The sequence below is a fragment of the Triturus cristatus genome, chromosome 4_1, assembly GCF_964204655.1.
Source record: "Triturus cristatus chromosome 4_1, aTriCri1.1, whole genome shotgun sequence".
NCBI classification, from domain to species: Eukaryota; Metazoa; Chordata; class Amphibia; order Caudata; family Salamandridae; genus Triturus; species Triturus cristatus.
This window is the reverse complement of record NC_140585.1, coordinates 148432662-148448295: the sequence shown is the minus strand read 5'-3', so window position 1 is coordinate 148448295 and position 15634 is coordinate 148432662. Positions and strand designations below refer to the sequence as shown.

Sequence of the window (15634 nt, the reverse complement as noted above, 5' to 3'; positions counted from 1 at the left end):
ATATACTTTGTGTTCAAGAAATTCACATAGAGGGTACCAGAGGCAGCATCCTTGAACAGCATGGATACAAGCTTATGGTGAATACTAAACAAGGCACCCGTTCAAGAGGGGTTGCAATCCTTACTCGTAGGAGTGATATAAAGGTTAAAAGAAAGCTAGCCGATAGATGGGGCTGCTGGCCAAGGCTGAATGTTCGGTGGGTGGTGAAATATTCACAATCTGCTCTGTGTACAGATCAACTGATGATGACCCTGAGGCTCTCGAACTTTTGGATACTGAACTTGCAACCTGGCCCATGCCAGTAATAGTCTGTGGGGATTTGAACATTAATGGGTTGGGTGTGCGCTGGGGTAACTCGGGAGGCGGATATCACGATAGGAAAAGTAGGGTCTCCGCAGCTCTTACAAACTTAATTAGGAACAATGGTATCACTGATGCATGGGCTTATTTAAAATCCGAAGATCCCAGTAGTACGTTTTTTTCGGCACCTCATAAGGCTATCTCACAACTTGATTATTTTTTTGTGTCGCACCATTTTATTTCAAAGCTCAAGATAGAGAAGTATCCCCGGATACTTTCGGATCATAATTCGCTAGTTCTCACAGTCACTCTCGCTGGGGTGGTAAGGCAAGAACGGAGTTGGACCTTTGAACGGGGGTTCTTACAAGATCCAGAATATGTGTCTCATATGAAGGGGTGGATTAAAGAATTTGGGGATTTTAATAGGGAAAGCGCACGCACTGGGGTAGTTTGGATGCTTTTAAGTGGGGGTCAGAGGTGAAACAATGAGCTATAGTATGTACTGGCAGAAGAAGGCGGCACAGCAAGAGGAAGTAATTAGGGAAAACCTGGTTAGGATAGAGGAGGATCTTGCTACAGCCATCAATATGTGTAGACCAATTGAGGATATACTGCTTCAATTGGCCTCAATTAAGGCTGATGCTGGAGAACAGATTACTGTCAAAGCTGCGGAAACCTTGGCAAAAAGAGAGCACTGCCATGAATTTAGCGAGCGGGTGGGGCATATCCTTGCTGTAAGATTAAGACAAAAGATTACTGCAGGAGAGATAGCTGAAATTTTGGATAATAATGGGAGTATAGTAGCTGATTCCTCGAGGCTTTGGGAGGCGGTCTGGCAATTTTATCAACGGCTTTATAGTAAGGAACCCTCGAAGGCGCTGAATATAATTCAAGAGTATTTAGATAAAATACCCTTGCAGGGGATTGATTCAGTAGATAAGGAGACTCTCGAGGCTGTTTTGACTCAGGAGGAGATAACGGGTGCATTGCAAAGCCTACCATCTAGTAAGGCTGCTGGCCCAGATCAGATCCCACTAGAGTTTTATAAAACTTTTGCAGATATACTTGGACTTGACCTGACTGAGTTTATCCGTCAAGCTCAAAAGGGTGGTTCTGCTCCTGAGGCATGGGCAGGGGCGGATATTGTAATTTTTTTTTTAAAAGACCAACCACCAAGGGAGCCAGGTTCATATAGGCCAATAACCCTTTTAAATAGCGATGTTAAAATTTTCTCGAAGGCTATGGCAACAAGACTAAATGGTATTATTAGGAAAATAATTTACCCTTGTCAACACAGGTTTATACCTGGGCGGGGAACAATGCAGCATATTTGCCGAGTAATAACACCTTTTGATGTAATGCAGGTCTCAGGGGACCCTATGGCTGCTATGCTTTTGGACACCGAGAAGGCATTTGATAGGGTCTCCTGGGACTTCCTGTGGGAGACTCTGAAATGGTTTGGTCTCGGGGAAGGTTTTATCAAAGCCATCCAGGTTTTGTATAGAGCACCTACAGCTCGCCTAAGACTGAATGGGGGCTTCACAGCACCTTTCTTTATTGAGCATGGAACAAGGCAGGGCTGCCCGTGCTCACCCCTCCTTTTCGCCATGTGTATAGATCCCCTAATACGACTACTGAAGTCCAATAATGGAATTAAGCCTATTGTGTGTCAGGATCTGGAATCCAAAGTATTGGCCTAAGCGGACGATGTCGCCATCGTCACGGTGAATCCTTCAACTGCGCTTACTGTGGTGGAGGTGGTAGCACAGGATTTTGGTAGATTTTCAAGGTACGCACTTAACAAGTCAAAAACTCAGATTATTAAGAATAGACATGTTATTATGGCTGAGCCGCGAGTAACTGACCAGCTGTGTATTTCGGTATTACCATCACGCCGGAGCTGGGGAACTTGATTGCAAGGAACATCGAGCCGGTAATCAGGAAGGCGAAAACTGATTTTGACAGATTTAATAATTTACACATGTCACTAGTGGGCCGCTGCAATGTGGTTAAAATGGGGGTTTTTACCGAACATACTTTACTTGTTTAGGGCAATACCGATAGAATTCGAAAAACCCTGGTTTGCAGCTTTGGAGAACATAGTAAACCGATTTATCTGGGCGCATGGGAAAACTAGGAGGGCCCTCAGGTTATATGTCACTCCCTAGGGAAAGAGGGGGGCTTTGCCGTTCCTGATTTTAAAACTTATTATTGGGCAGCGGCTCTCCAGTATATGAGTATCTTATTTGGTACATGCCCTACCGACTCCGCGGATGAAGCAGGGCTCCCTGATGTGTACAAGCTATTGCTCGGGGACCAAGCAGTGAATTGTTTTCTGAAATTTAGCGAGCCCAGTTATTATAAGAAGACAAAATTTAGGACTTTACTGGCCACCTTTAAAATCTGGGCTGCACTTAAAAAGAAGACTGGTCTTGGGAGGATCAATTATTATACTCAGCTTTATAAAAATCCTATGTTTCCTGAAATATTCTCTGATGGAATTATGACGGATTGGGCGGGGCGGGGGGTTCGGAATGTTGGGGATCTAATACAGTTGGAAGGTTTTCGTCAGTTTAGTGATATTCAGACGGAGTATGGGCTAGATATGTGTAACTTCTTCAAATTCTTGCAGCTGCAAAGCTTTTTTAGTAAGAATGTGGAGGGGTTTAATGGGTTTGGTAAAATTAAAGTTATCAATATCATCAGAGACAGCAGGAAGTGCATTATAAGATTAATATATGCTGAGTTAGTAGCACTTAAACAAGACAATCTGGAAAAACATGCGGGTAAATGGGCGGAACGGGTAGGTGTCGAACCGGAGAAGTTTCTCGACTCTTTAGAATTGGGTCAGACGATGGTGTGTTCGGCAGGGCTTCAAGCACAGCACCACAAAACCATATTTGCACTTTATTACACCCCGGCGAGGATTGCACAGTGGGGCGGGCAGGTAGGAATCAGATGCCCACGGTGCGACTCGCCAGAGGCTGACCTTGTACACATGTTTGCGACCTGTTCACATCTTGCAACCCTGATAGACTCCATTAAGAAATTTCTTGATTTGACACTAGGTTTGAAAGTTACGCTAACCCCGGCTCTGATACTTCTTGGAGTTGGCAGCAATGAAGCACAAGATCCATCTTATCAATTTCTCTTCCTGGCTATGGGCGTAGTACGGATTTGTATTGCCTCTGCCTGGCTGGACCCGGCACCCCCAATATTTCAGCACTGGCTTGCGCGGTTGCTCTCAACGTTTACCCTGGAAAGAGCTATCTATGAGAGAAAGGGTAAAAGAGGGAGACTCCTGGGTCGACGCATCTGGGCTCCTATAGTGAGGTGGAAGGAGTCATAGATGGCTAATGACCCCTGAACTAGACAATGAGGGGAGTAGGAGATAGCCCTAACCTGTTATAGAGAAAAGCATAGGCAAAGCCAGTAGGCCATGCCTCTGAAAGGCTGAGATATTGACTTAGTCAATGTTTTTGTCCCGAATCATATATGTATGTCTATTTCAGGATGCACATGCGTACATGATTTGCAATCTTGCAATGGGTTTTCTATTAAAGAACACGGCCTAAGATTGCCGCCGATGTACACGCATTAATAAAAAAGAGTAGAGAACAGTGGGGAACACATTCACTGCTTTTAAGTGCTGAATAGAAGAAAAAAAATGTAAGTCCTATCAAGAATGTAGAGGAAGAATACAACTCATCCAGTCAAGTCACTGACTTGAACTCATCCAGTCGGAACATTGTCAGGCCGAACAATTCCTGGGCAAGACAAATGAAAGTATGGGAAAGAAAGCCACCAAACCAGGAGCAGGCAGTTGAGACAGAAGATAAAGCTATTAATCAAGAGCAAAGCGCTGATCAAAAACCCGTTAACATATGTTTTATGGTTGAAACAATAGGTTTGTCTGTAGCCGAGAACTAAACACAAAATAGTTCACACAACTCAAAATGGCGAAAACGACAATTCGTAAGACAAAAACACAAAGCACCAGAAGCAGCACGGCAATGATAAAAAAGACAAACAAGCATTGACAAAGCCAATAGAACTCACCTTTGATCACTTGGATCGGCAAAATAAAAAAATAGAAATAGAAGTAGTGCAAAAGAGCTTTTAAAACAGACGCGCTTGCAGCAATTTGCTGCCTGCTGCACCAAAAAAAATTTATAATATTAAAAGAAAAAGACCTCCGGCGGTCTAGGGGCAGCCACAGGAACGAGGTACGTGGGAGGTGGCACCACCATTCGAGAGAAAAGAACATAAGGGAGATAACAATGCAGGGGAGAAGGACACAAGGGTGAGTGCAACACGGTGGGCATGTATGAGAATGACTCAGGTGAGAGAAAGCAAAACGGAGTTTGGAGGAGGGGTTAAGAGAAGGACACAAGAGAGACAGCTTGAAACCACATGCACTTTGTGGAATGCTTAACCAAAAAGGGGGAAAAGTAGTGCCTTAAAAGTAAGCAGTGGAAGGATATATGTAATGAGTCTATACTCCAGGGGAGGGACTGACAAAAGAAGAGGAGGAAAGGTCTACACAACCAAACCAATGAAAAGGAAGCTAATGAGATTGAAAAGAATGGCAACCATTGGAAAACAATGGGGGTGGGGGATTCTAACCCCACTGCATGCTGACAGTAGGTCTTTTCGCAATCAGCCAGCTGGCGACGTTTTGTAGACAAGACCTATAAAAACAACTAGCCCCATGGTGCTGCTTTAGGACAGTATTATTTGTCAAAATGGGGTGCAATCACTTTGAAATATTGAACATGATATGATGCCCTTAAATGCCATCATTATTGAACATATTGACTATGGGGCCCCTTCATTGGGAGGCAGCGTCTGACGTATGTAGCAGACAGATGACTCGCGTGCTAGTTTTACTTAGTGGAAGTCTGATACAAATTTAGAGAATCCTTTTTATTTGAACCGTACATTATATAGGGGTGCCACCAGGACATTTTTTTACTGGCATAACTGTCATTTTAATATCCCATCTGGTACAAAAATGTAAAAAAAACACCTAAGGCATGAGTTTTGCCCTTTATCGGTATGTACTTTAAAAAAATAATCCCTCATTGCTAATTAAAGTAAACAAAGACAGAATGGCTTATACAGTGTTCTCTTCGAGTAGCAAATCTCAGGCTTTGCAGAAACTCAAAAAGTGAAAAATGGCCTGGTGTGTTTTTCTAGGAAAGATGGCAACCCTTTCGGGTTAGAGTCGCAGTGCTCCGTAGCAATGGCATGCCATTAGCAACATAATACCATTTTTAATTGATCTTCATTCTATTTTAGTCATTGAAAGATTACATGTTATTTGGCCAGCATGATAATACTTATCAGGCCAAAGGTCATGTTGTGTAATTTTAATTGCTGTAATTGTTATTTGAATTATTCGTTTGGAAACCAGAAGCCTGATGCTTCTTTTTGGTCTAGCCTTTTCCTCCTCTGCTTTGGCTGGGTCTGGTAGAAAGCCTTCTTTAGATATATGCCTTTAGTTTGTTATCTCACTTTCTGAAATTGCTCTTGTGTTCGTCCTTTCTAGTCGTAGTCCCATCCCTCTGCCTTTAAATTCCGGCACCTTTTCCTATCTTTCTCTTACACAGCAAATACACGGTGGTTTACACACCATGGTATACGGTCGGTCAATCAAACGGCAGGTTTCATAGTGTAGTGGTTATCACGTCTGCTTTACACGCAGAAGGTCCTGGGTTCGATCCCCAGTGGAACCACCTTTTTTTTTATATAAACAATTTGTATGTAGCTTGTAGATATTGTTTCAATATTAAAAATGTACATTTTATTAGCAGCCATCAAAAACATTTACTATATCTGGCCCGTAACTCTTTTATCAATAAATGTAATAAAGCTGCTTGTGTTTCCAAAAGCGTCTCGGGTAATTCTTTTTGATTTTGTATTCTGTAAACATCAGATGTTATAAATAAGAGCCATCTATAAATATTGTATAACGGAAAAAAAAATTAAAAATGAACAAGGCCCCAGCGAGATTTGAACTCGCGACCCCTGGTTTACAAGACCAGTGCTCTAACCCCTGAGCTATGGAGCCATGTTGCACAACGCGCCAGTGCTCATTTCTTTCTTGCGCTCCCTGAACACGGTGCACCCAGTCATATGATGCTTGAGTCATGTGTAAAATACAACAGCGGGCTGAGTTTACGCCTCCGGCACTCTACCCCTATAGTGATTTGAAATGGAATTTTATATGGAAAAGAAAAGTAAGGTCTGACGCACAATCCTTCCATGAGGGGCATGGGCTATCACAGACACGAAATTAGGATGGCACTTTCAAGAGAACGCGATGAAAACAAAGTTGCGAGAGCAGCCCCTTCAACTGTTACACCTGTGACAATTCTCTATTCGTGTATTCGAAAGGGTGCGTAAACACAGTTCAACAAACTCCATATTATACGAAACAGACACTTGGCTACAATGTTAACTTAGGGTGAAAATGAGTAGGTGTGATAATTTCAGGGACTGATCGGGAAGAATTTATTTAGCCATTGTTTTAATTTTTCAGACAGTTTAAAAACATGAAACATAGAAACGACGTGGATTCGTTAGCGTCTGAGTGGGAGAGTTTTATTTCAATAAATCCGGGCAGTGGCCAAGGAGGACAATGAGCAAAATATTCATAAGAAACCTTTTAATTCAGCTCTTTAATTTAAATTGTTCAAGCTTGCACTAAAAAAACTACAGGTCCCACCGAGATTTGAACTCGGATCGCTGGATTCAGAGTCCAGAGTGCTAACCATTACACCATGGAACCACATGAAAAAATAGTCTCTGTACTGGTTATAAAACAAGCGATAAAAGCAGTATCCGGTAGCTATTCCAATGTTTTAAATTGCAAGCGACCAAATGTTGCACATAACCACAAACTTTTTTGTTAGCCGGAAAAAAATATCCTTCATCTCGACTACTTGTATTATAGTTTATTCAAAGACGTATATCGCATAGTGATTTACACTCAAATGGAATAATACTAGTGCTATAGGGCCCTATAAACCCCTCCCGCACCCATCACTACCCTCACATTTACTCGTGTAACCCCTATTAGGCGCGCGCTATCCCCCGACACGAGAGCCAGCTGCGCGAGCTAATCGCTGCCTCTCATTTACGTCGGAGTCTGTACCTCAAGATGGCGCCTGGTGACGCAGTCCATTCCCTGTGTGTTCTAAAATGGCGTCTAAACACGCAGTTTAGCGTGCAGGATACCACTAAAGACGGTATCCGACCCTCAGGGCCACAACAATACTGACCAATAGCTCCGTCGAAATACAGTTAAAGGAACACACATTGCAGGAGTAAAAACAAAGACACACTGGATAGAGCAAGAGCGCACTATGCATCATCTAAGAGAGCAATTTGGCATGCGCTGTAAATGAAACTATTACTCCCCCCCCTCACCTCCGCCCTAAAGACTAAAGAGTCTGAGACAAGTTTTCAAGGAACACGCCGCGTGAACGGTTAATGCCCATTGACCACGCGCAGTTTTAAATCAACTCACGTGGGTTTGTTAAGGCTTCTGAAAATGTTTTGGGAAATGGATACCGATTCGGTAAACGGTTCGGTTGTAGAGCTTAATGCAGAGGTAACTTAATGCAGAGCGTGCTTAATGCAGAGGTATGAAGATAGCTCATCAGTTACACTGACTATATATAAGCTTTCGCCGAGAAACAGGTATAAAGAATAGAACCAGGGGCCAACCAGGAGCTAAGGGGTCTCTCTATTTTAGACGGGTTTTTTTAATAAGCAGTCATCTTGATAAAACTGCCGCAAACAGGGCATTGCTCGTTTATCTGCATTTTATGGCGTGACAGTGCAGGGGTTCAAACTAATCTTTTGACAAGGGAGACTTTGGCTTCTAGTTGATAAATTGCAGACCACTACTAATTGACAGACTATTGGTATTTTTAAGAGAAATCAAATTCATGTGACTAGAAATTAAAAATACTTTTATGAGAACTACCTCACTTCACAAACCCACTTATTCACGAGATCTTAGGGTTGCCACCTTACCCAGAAGATACAATCCATCTATTTACTTTTTAAGATTCTAGCAACACTTAGAGATGATGGGCAGAATGCCGAACATTGTCAAACATTCACCTCCAGTCACAGATCTGGGTTAACTCCATCGTTTTTAACTCACCAGCCCACCCCAGTTTGGATTCAGCTATATGCAAATCAGTCTTGACCCTGCTCCCCAATCTCTCTAAGATTCTGGAGAGGCTTGTCATGATTCTTAAATAGAACCTTAGAAGAAATAGTCTGTGTTCATTTTTAACATAACCTTTTTGTCTTTGTTTACCCTAATTATCAGCCAGGGGTCATTAAGGCAACTGCAGAACACATTTTAAAGCATTATCTTCTTACAAACACTATTTAATGTATGTACTGATAAAGGAAAAACAACTTTAAATGATTGTCCATATTTTTCTAATGACAAGGACATTAAAACACTGTCCAGGCTGGTATGAAATGGGGCAGATGAAAACCTCAGCCTCAGATCAACTTTCCTCTTGCTCAACAGCCTCTCGTCATCTGTCCTCCTCACTTGCTCTGCTTTACACACATTTTCACCCCATCCACACTTTCAAATGCCTCACAGAGCGCTATAAAAGAATGGCTTAATGAATACATATCCAAGCAAACTATGCCCTAGCATCAAGCCCAAGACCTTGCATCCACTCATACCCCTGGCATCCATCCGCATCTTCAGTATCCACACTTTTAACTGAAGTGGCCGACTTTCGATTGTCAATAGTACAGTGATCCAGCTCCTTTCAGCTAGATGTGCTATACAAATAATTACATACTTAATTTCACAGGATGCTACTTGTGTACACATCAGGAATTGTTTTAGTCGCTAAAGACAAAATGTATTTGTGAGCATCTGACCGAATCAGGAAATTTGTGATATCACTGGTAGCAGATGGTGCAGGTCATAGCACATTATGTCTGTAAGCCTTTTACTAGATTACTTTAGTGCAGCTCATGTGTGCTGACCACCATAATATTATGTGGCTAGAGTGTACACACTTTAATTGGGACTCAAAAGAGTGATAAGAGAACATTTTTTAAAAAAGGAATTCCTAACTGAGGGACATATTATCAAGCACGGCGTTAAAATCATCGCCGCTTTAGCGGCAGAAAACTGCCGCTAAAGCGGCGATAATGGGCTTGATAATATGCCGCAGAGAATTCCAATAGAAGCCCATGTTGACACCAGAACATGGGCTTTTATGGGAATTATCAAGCCAATTATCGCCGCTTTAGCGTCAGTTTTCTGCCGCTAAAGCGGCGATAATTGTAACGCCGTTTCTTGATAATATGCTCCTTGATACTTGCTACTATTACACCATCCCCCGATGTAATGCCCTTCCTCCAAAGGTCCCTGCTCTGTCTAGGTATCAGACAAAGCTTTCCATTGTCAGAGCCAATGGTTGCTCCATTGGCAGTATGCTGCTGGTTCGTTAAACTATAAATGAGGCAGGCAGACCAAAGGTTTAGCGGAGATGATACTCTGTTCCGTTTGCAACAGATAACGCTTTTTGGCTCCACCCACTTATAGCCCCAATCTGTTTTTAAAAGCAAATCTAATCCGTTACTTTCTTTGGGGATGGTGATGTGTGCAACCGACCTTGTTTTCAATCTCTGGAGTTTTGCAGTTCATGGTTGAGGTGCTGTATTATTTGGAACTCTGTGTCCTGAAACTTTACAAATGGAAGAGCTATCAGACTCTAGGTCCTCACTTCATTGTCTGTTTTTTTTTTTTTATTTGGGCCAACCACATTTCTCCTCATATTCCTGCCACGCATCTCTACCCCATCCCTAGGCTCCAGTGCAACTGATAGTAGGTTAAATATGGAGCAGGGATGGGACTGTTTTGTCATCCGAAGAGAATGCATGGATCAACACAAGAGATTTTGCCTGCCTAGGCATAGTAGTCACTAAGGAAATCATAATGGTTTTAACCATGCTGTGCACAGCTGACTAGTGGTCAGGAGAGTGCCACTGATCTTCTGGCGTGTGTCCCCAGGTCCACTGCTGGTTCCCGGCTGTGCCCAGCCGATTGGTAGTTGGGAGACTGCCGCAACCAACATGGAAACACCAACTTGGCGCCAAAGATAAGCCTGCGGCCCCCTCTGACTTTGACGTCCCACTTAGCCACCACCCCCCCGTCTTGAACCCCAGTCCGTGTGCTGGGTCAAGCAACACATAAGGAAACTACCATACCCTTAATGACACCCTGCAGGCAACCGGGGATCTCTGCTGCTGCCGTGGAGATGCCCTCAGTGCCAGAGGAGGCCACAACATCATCCCCATGCTGTGTGTTCTACATCAAACAGCTCCCCTCCACCTCCAGAACCCATGATATAGAACTTGTTGCCGTTTGGGCATACTTCCATCCTGCGAGTAGCTTGACCAACCTGTCTCTCATAATGCTATGCTATTTCTATATTCTTTGCGCTCACTCCTCACCATTATTGGTAGATTATATATATGCTGTTAGTTTAAATTGTGCACATCTCTTGCACACACCATTGTAACATTTTATTTTGTGTTTAGATGCATGTATCGGTTTCGCATTTTATATGTAATTCATGTTCCTGAAGTCCTTAAGTAATGTAACTGGTTCTATCGTAAAGCGCTCTGACACCTACAGGTAAAGCACGCGCTATATAAAAACACATAAATAAATACTTTGTGTCCCCTGTTCTAGCAATCCTAAATATTGTTGCTGCTGGTAGGTAGTTACTGTACCACAGGATGTTTCCAAATAGCTGCTACCTTTACACGGAAGCTGAGCACCCTATTGGTTCTGTTGGTAGGGATGTGCATTGTTGTCCCCCGATGGGCAAAGCCATGACGAGTTGCACAGATAAGCAGTGAAAATGTAGGTCACAACTAGATTAGTTGTATGCAAATCTATTTCCGGTAGATATTCTGAAACTGTCACGATTTCGGCTACCCCAGAACAGGTTATACTCCTGTCCTATACATTCAATCCGTGGGTGTGATGGGAAGGCAAACCTCAAACATTAGTTTCCAGCCGGTCTCACGTACTTGGGATCCCCCATTCCTGGCTTTTTAGACAAACACACTTTCCTTGCAGGGACTTCAATGTTCTCTTTTTCATTTATATGCAAGGATTTTTTGGCCCCAGCATTTGGTTAAGCTCATCGGGATCGGTTAAAGGGAGGTAGCTGATTGGCGACGAGAGCTAGCTGGCAGTTTTGGAACTTATGCGGCTTTATGGAAAATGAACGCAAACAAAGACACATCCAGCGGTTCGAGTGGTGACTGTGGAAAGGACATTCTTACGTTCATTGCCTCTTTGCGTCCTACAGGTGCCACCTCAGCGTCTGCTGCGGTATTGACTGGCACAGACTCTGCACTGGCCTGTGCCCTGTGTAGGAAGCCACTGAGGCCCACGTGACTCGTAGTCTGGCCCCTCCCACAACAGTGAGTCGGCCTTCTACTATTTTAATTGTTATTGTACTTCGGAAATACACTTTATGAAACACCAAGGGTAGCCTATGTGCGAAAAGGACTGTGCTCGTTTATTTAATTAAATGCTTTGTACTGTCGTGTTCATCTGTTGTCTGCGCCCCGTTATGAGGAATGCTTCAGCAAGCACCTTGAGATGACGCTTTTTGCGTCCTTATTCTACAGTGAATACAGATCGACAGTATTGGAACCTAGCTCCCTTTACTTCTCTCTAAAAAAAAAAAAGAGTCTATGCCAGTTGCAAACGTCAAAGCACATAGTGTGGGTATGACTCCTGTCTTCTCAGAAGCCCGGATAGCTCAGTCGGTAGAGCATCAGACTTTTAATCTGAGGGTCCAGGGTTCAAGTCCCTGTTCGGGCGGTACATTTTTTTCCCCATAACATTTCCCTTCTAAAATAAAATCTAAAAGAGATTACATTTTATTATAAATACGTGGTGTCTACATGGTGTAAACTGTATTTTTTTAATTATTTGGATGACTCTGCTTAACATTGTGCAGGCTGCTGTAACAAACCCCTGGCGCCCCTGTACCTGTCAATATGAGGAGGACCACACGAGGGCGCTGCAGACAACGCTTTTAAGCAATAGACAACATGGAAGGTAGTAGAATGGATAACAAGCATTGGCATAGCCAATAGGTCTCACCTATGGGACCTTTATAAGTGCTTTGTCAGAGGTGTTTGGAAGTTTGGTAAGAGATACAATTTAACATAAAGGGATATGGAAAAGGAAACCAGGAAAGTGTGATAGGGGAAGAAGAGGGCAGCAGATGAGCTGAGGGGAGGGAGGGAGGGAGTATTCGGAGGACACTGCGAGGAGCTGAGCGTTGAGCTGCACAACTACACGCTCCGCTCTCACGTCTGACACCGCAAACGTCAAAGTATAAACAAGTAAGGGGCATATTATCAAGCCAGGCGATAAAATTATCGCCGCTTTAGATGTCCTTCACATCTAACATGGGCTTCAATTGGAATTCCATAGAGCAAATTATCAAGCCCATTATCGCCGTTTTAGCGGCAGTTTTCTGTCGCTAAAGCGGCGATAATTTAATTGCCTGGCTTGATAATATGCCCCTAAGTGACACTTTTTGCCGTTATATGTTGTCTTAACATCCCCAGGCAGTGAAAGTTTAGGCCTCCACGTATAAACTTTAAGGGTAAACTTGGGAGCAAACCAGCCAAAAGTACATGAATAGAGCGGCGGTATTCCCCAGCTGATACTTGTTTGTTTTTCCCTCTGCAGCGTTGAGTCTGCAGAAGTGGGGGCGGGGGGCTAGGGGTGGGTGGGACATTTGGTTCACGCGGAGTAAAGCTGCCATGAATGCAGTCAGCCAGGGGGGCAACTCAAGCAGGTGCAATCGCTGATTGACCGTCTACCTTTTACACTATAGAGCACTGCTCTTTTTTGGCTCTATTCACTCTGTACATATAGCATACAGTCGTATGGTAACGGCAGCAAACATGTATTTAGATGCACTAGCGAAATCATGGTTTGACCCTTTGCGAAAAGTATATATAGGTTGGAGGAATGGGGTACTCCAGAAAAGAGGGCCCAGAGGAGGAATACATGTGAGGACCTAACCATCTCAGACATTAACAGTGGGCGGACTCTGCCCACTGGAATGTGTGGCAGAAAATCTAAATAGTACAACAGTTAATGCTCGCACAGTACATTATAGCGAAATTAACTGGCGTATAAAACACATTTTCAGATACAGCGTGCATCTCCACCAAGGACACGCAACACTGAAAAAGAAAGAAACATACACAACATAGTTCAGTACAATTCATTACAATACTATGAATCGTTTAAATCTAAGCGTTAGTAAACAGCCAATATAGAAATGAGAAAATACGTCTCTGCTGCCCCAATACTGCCCTCCAAAAACAGGCACAAGACATCTTTTGTGCCACCTACAGGAGGGAAAGGCGGGGGGAGAGAGTGCGTGAGCTGCCATTATGGGAACCACAGAGAATGGCAGCAAAAGGAACCCTACCCGAGTTAGGTTTAAAGTACACTGTGAAACGTGGCTAGTTAAATGGCAATTTAAAACATTAGGACTGTTAAACTGCCTTTAAAACCGCAATAACTATAACGTGGACCTAATCGCAATACTGGAAAAAGACGCAGTTTAGCAATACCCTATAATGAAACGGTTCTTAAACTGCTGTCCAGGGACACATTTAAAACGTTCTGTAAGTGTGAAGTAATGTTAAACTGGAGACTGCTTAAGCTGGGTGTCCCCGGCTTCTAGTAATGTCTATGTGGGGGTCACCGGCTAGCAAGAAAAATTCAGAGGGGCACCCATACTCCACTAACGAATGGAGGGAAGCATTGGGGTATCCACATTAGTCCAGCTGTGGAGAATCGCTGCTATAGAGCATCTATTGGAGCATTAAAATGTCCCAGTAAATCAGGGTCCAGACAACCTTGCTATATAACCTCGTGGTTTTACATTTCACACAGTAGCACTTTGGCATAGCCAATAGGTCTCGCCACCACCCCAAAGTCACCAGACATGGAAGAGCACACTGACGGAGACCGGCAGGCCCCCACGACACACCCACCCCAAGTTTCAATCCTTATCCCACCTGCACCGCACCCATGCACCTCCCCACGGAAGTGAAGCCTCCCACAGCGAGGCGCCGGCAGGGGGTCTGAGGCCAGGTTCACCTGAGGGTCCCAGGGAGCAGCGTCTGGAGACAGGAGGCACCGGCCGAAGGGAGAGTGTCCGACAGAAGGAGGGAAGGAGGGCCGAGAGCAGGGGGAGGAGTGAGGGAAGTGAGGTCTGCGAAGGAAGTGAGCCGAGCCCCACCCTGTCTGACTCACAGCAGCGCTGAGCTGACCCCAGCTTGAAAAGCACAGCACCACACTTCGTAGTGGAGGAGAGGCGGGGAGGGCACCCGAGTGCGCCGAGTGGAAGAGGAGGAGTAGGAGGGAGGGAGGGAAAGAAGTAAAGAGAAGGGACATGCATTTAAACAAGGTAAAGTAACATCATAATAATGTTTACTCAATGCGATTTCTTTAGTAAACGTGTGGGACAAAAATAAAAGAAACAAGAAAAAAAAGTGCGACGGCGAAAGTGAAAGCGACCGCGTTGTCATTAATAACATGATCCAAGGGAAGAATGCAGATGCCACAAAGCACCACTGCTCGCTCCCGACACCAAAACGCTATGGGAGGGAACATTTAGTCAAAAGGTGGGACAAACACACACCTTTGGCCAATTGCGTGCTTTCATTTTTTGAAAGCCACACGCAAAGGCCAATAGAATTTCACAACCAGACGCACAAGCTTTCTGAAAGCTTTCTGAATGTCTGGACTGATTCCAATAGGCCCTCTCCTAGAGCAGCGCATGCGTGCTGTGCTAGGCTTGACCTAAAAAGGGCAGCATGGCTGACGGTGTTGCGTGCCAGTTGCTGACAGGAGCAGACAGGCTTCCTAATGGCGCGAAAGCAGCGCATCTGCACTGATCCAGGCATTAAATGTGCAAGGCAGTACCTGTAACCCCACCTAGGCTCCAACCACTAGAACGTACAGCTCCCAAATTGGTGTTGCTGTATGGAGTGCAATAAGAAAATACAATAAAAAAAAAACCTCGAGTTGGATTCTGTTGCTGGACACTTCAGAACGGTGTACTGGCCAGTGGCTTCCGACACTAAATTCACAAGGCATCTGAAAAATATTTGTATTGATTTTAGTGATTTTAGACAAATTTGAGAACTCCCCTTTTACAGCAGAGTAGGTAAGGCCTTGTATTCATTTTTGTGGAGAAAATGAGGCCCAGTGTTG

The 15634-nt window shown here is 44.0% G+C and overlaps 4 non-coding genes across 4 annotated transcripts; 2 read left to right on the top strand and 2 right to left on the bottom strand.

The window, feature by feature from the left end:
• The first annotated feature begins 5965 nt into the window (after positions 1–5965).
• Positions 5966–6038, top strand: TRNAV-UAC (transfer RNA valine (anticodon UAC)). The gene has a single exon. It is a non-coding gene; the product is annotated as a tRNA-Val (tRNA).
• A 262-nt stretch (positions 6039–6300) lies between these two features.
• Positions 6301–6373, bottom strand: TRNAT-UGU (transfer RNA threonine (anticodon UGU)). Its single transcript has one exon. It is a non-coding gene; the product is annotated as a tRNA-Thr (tRNA).
• A 648-nt stretch (positions 6374–7021) lies between these two features.
• On the bottom strand, positions 7022–7093 carry TRNAQ-CUG (transfer RNA glutamine (anticodon CUG)). The gene has a single exon. It is a non-coding gene; the product is annotated as a tRNA-Gln (tRNA).
• Positions 7094–12129: 5036 nt separating this feature from the next.
• TRNAK-UUU (transfer RNA lysine (anticodon UUU)) lies at positions 12130–12202 on the top strand. Its single transcript has one exon. It is a non-coding gene; the product is annotated as a tRNA-Lys (tRNA).
• The last annotated feature ends 3432 nt before the right edge of the window (positions 12203–15634 follow it).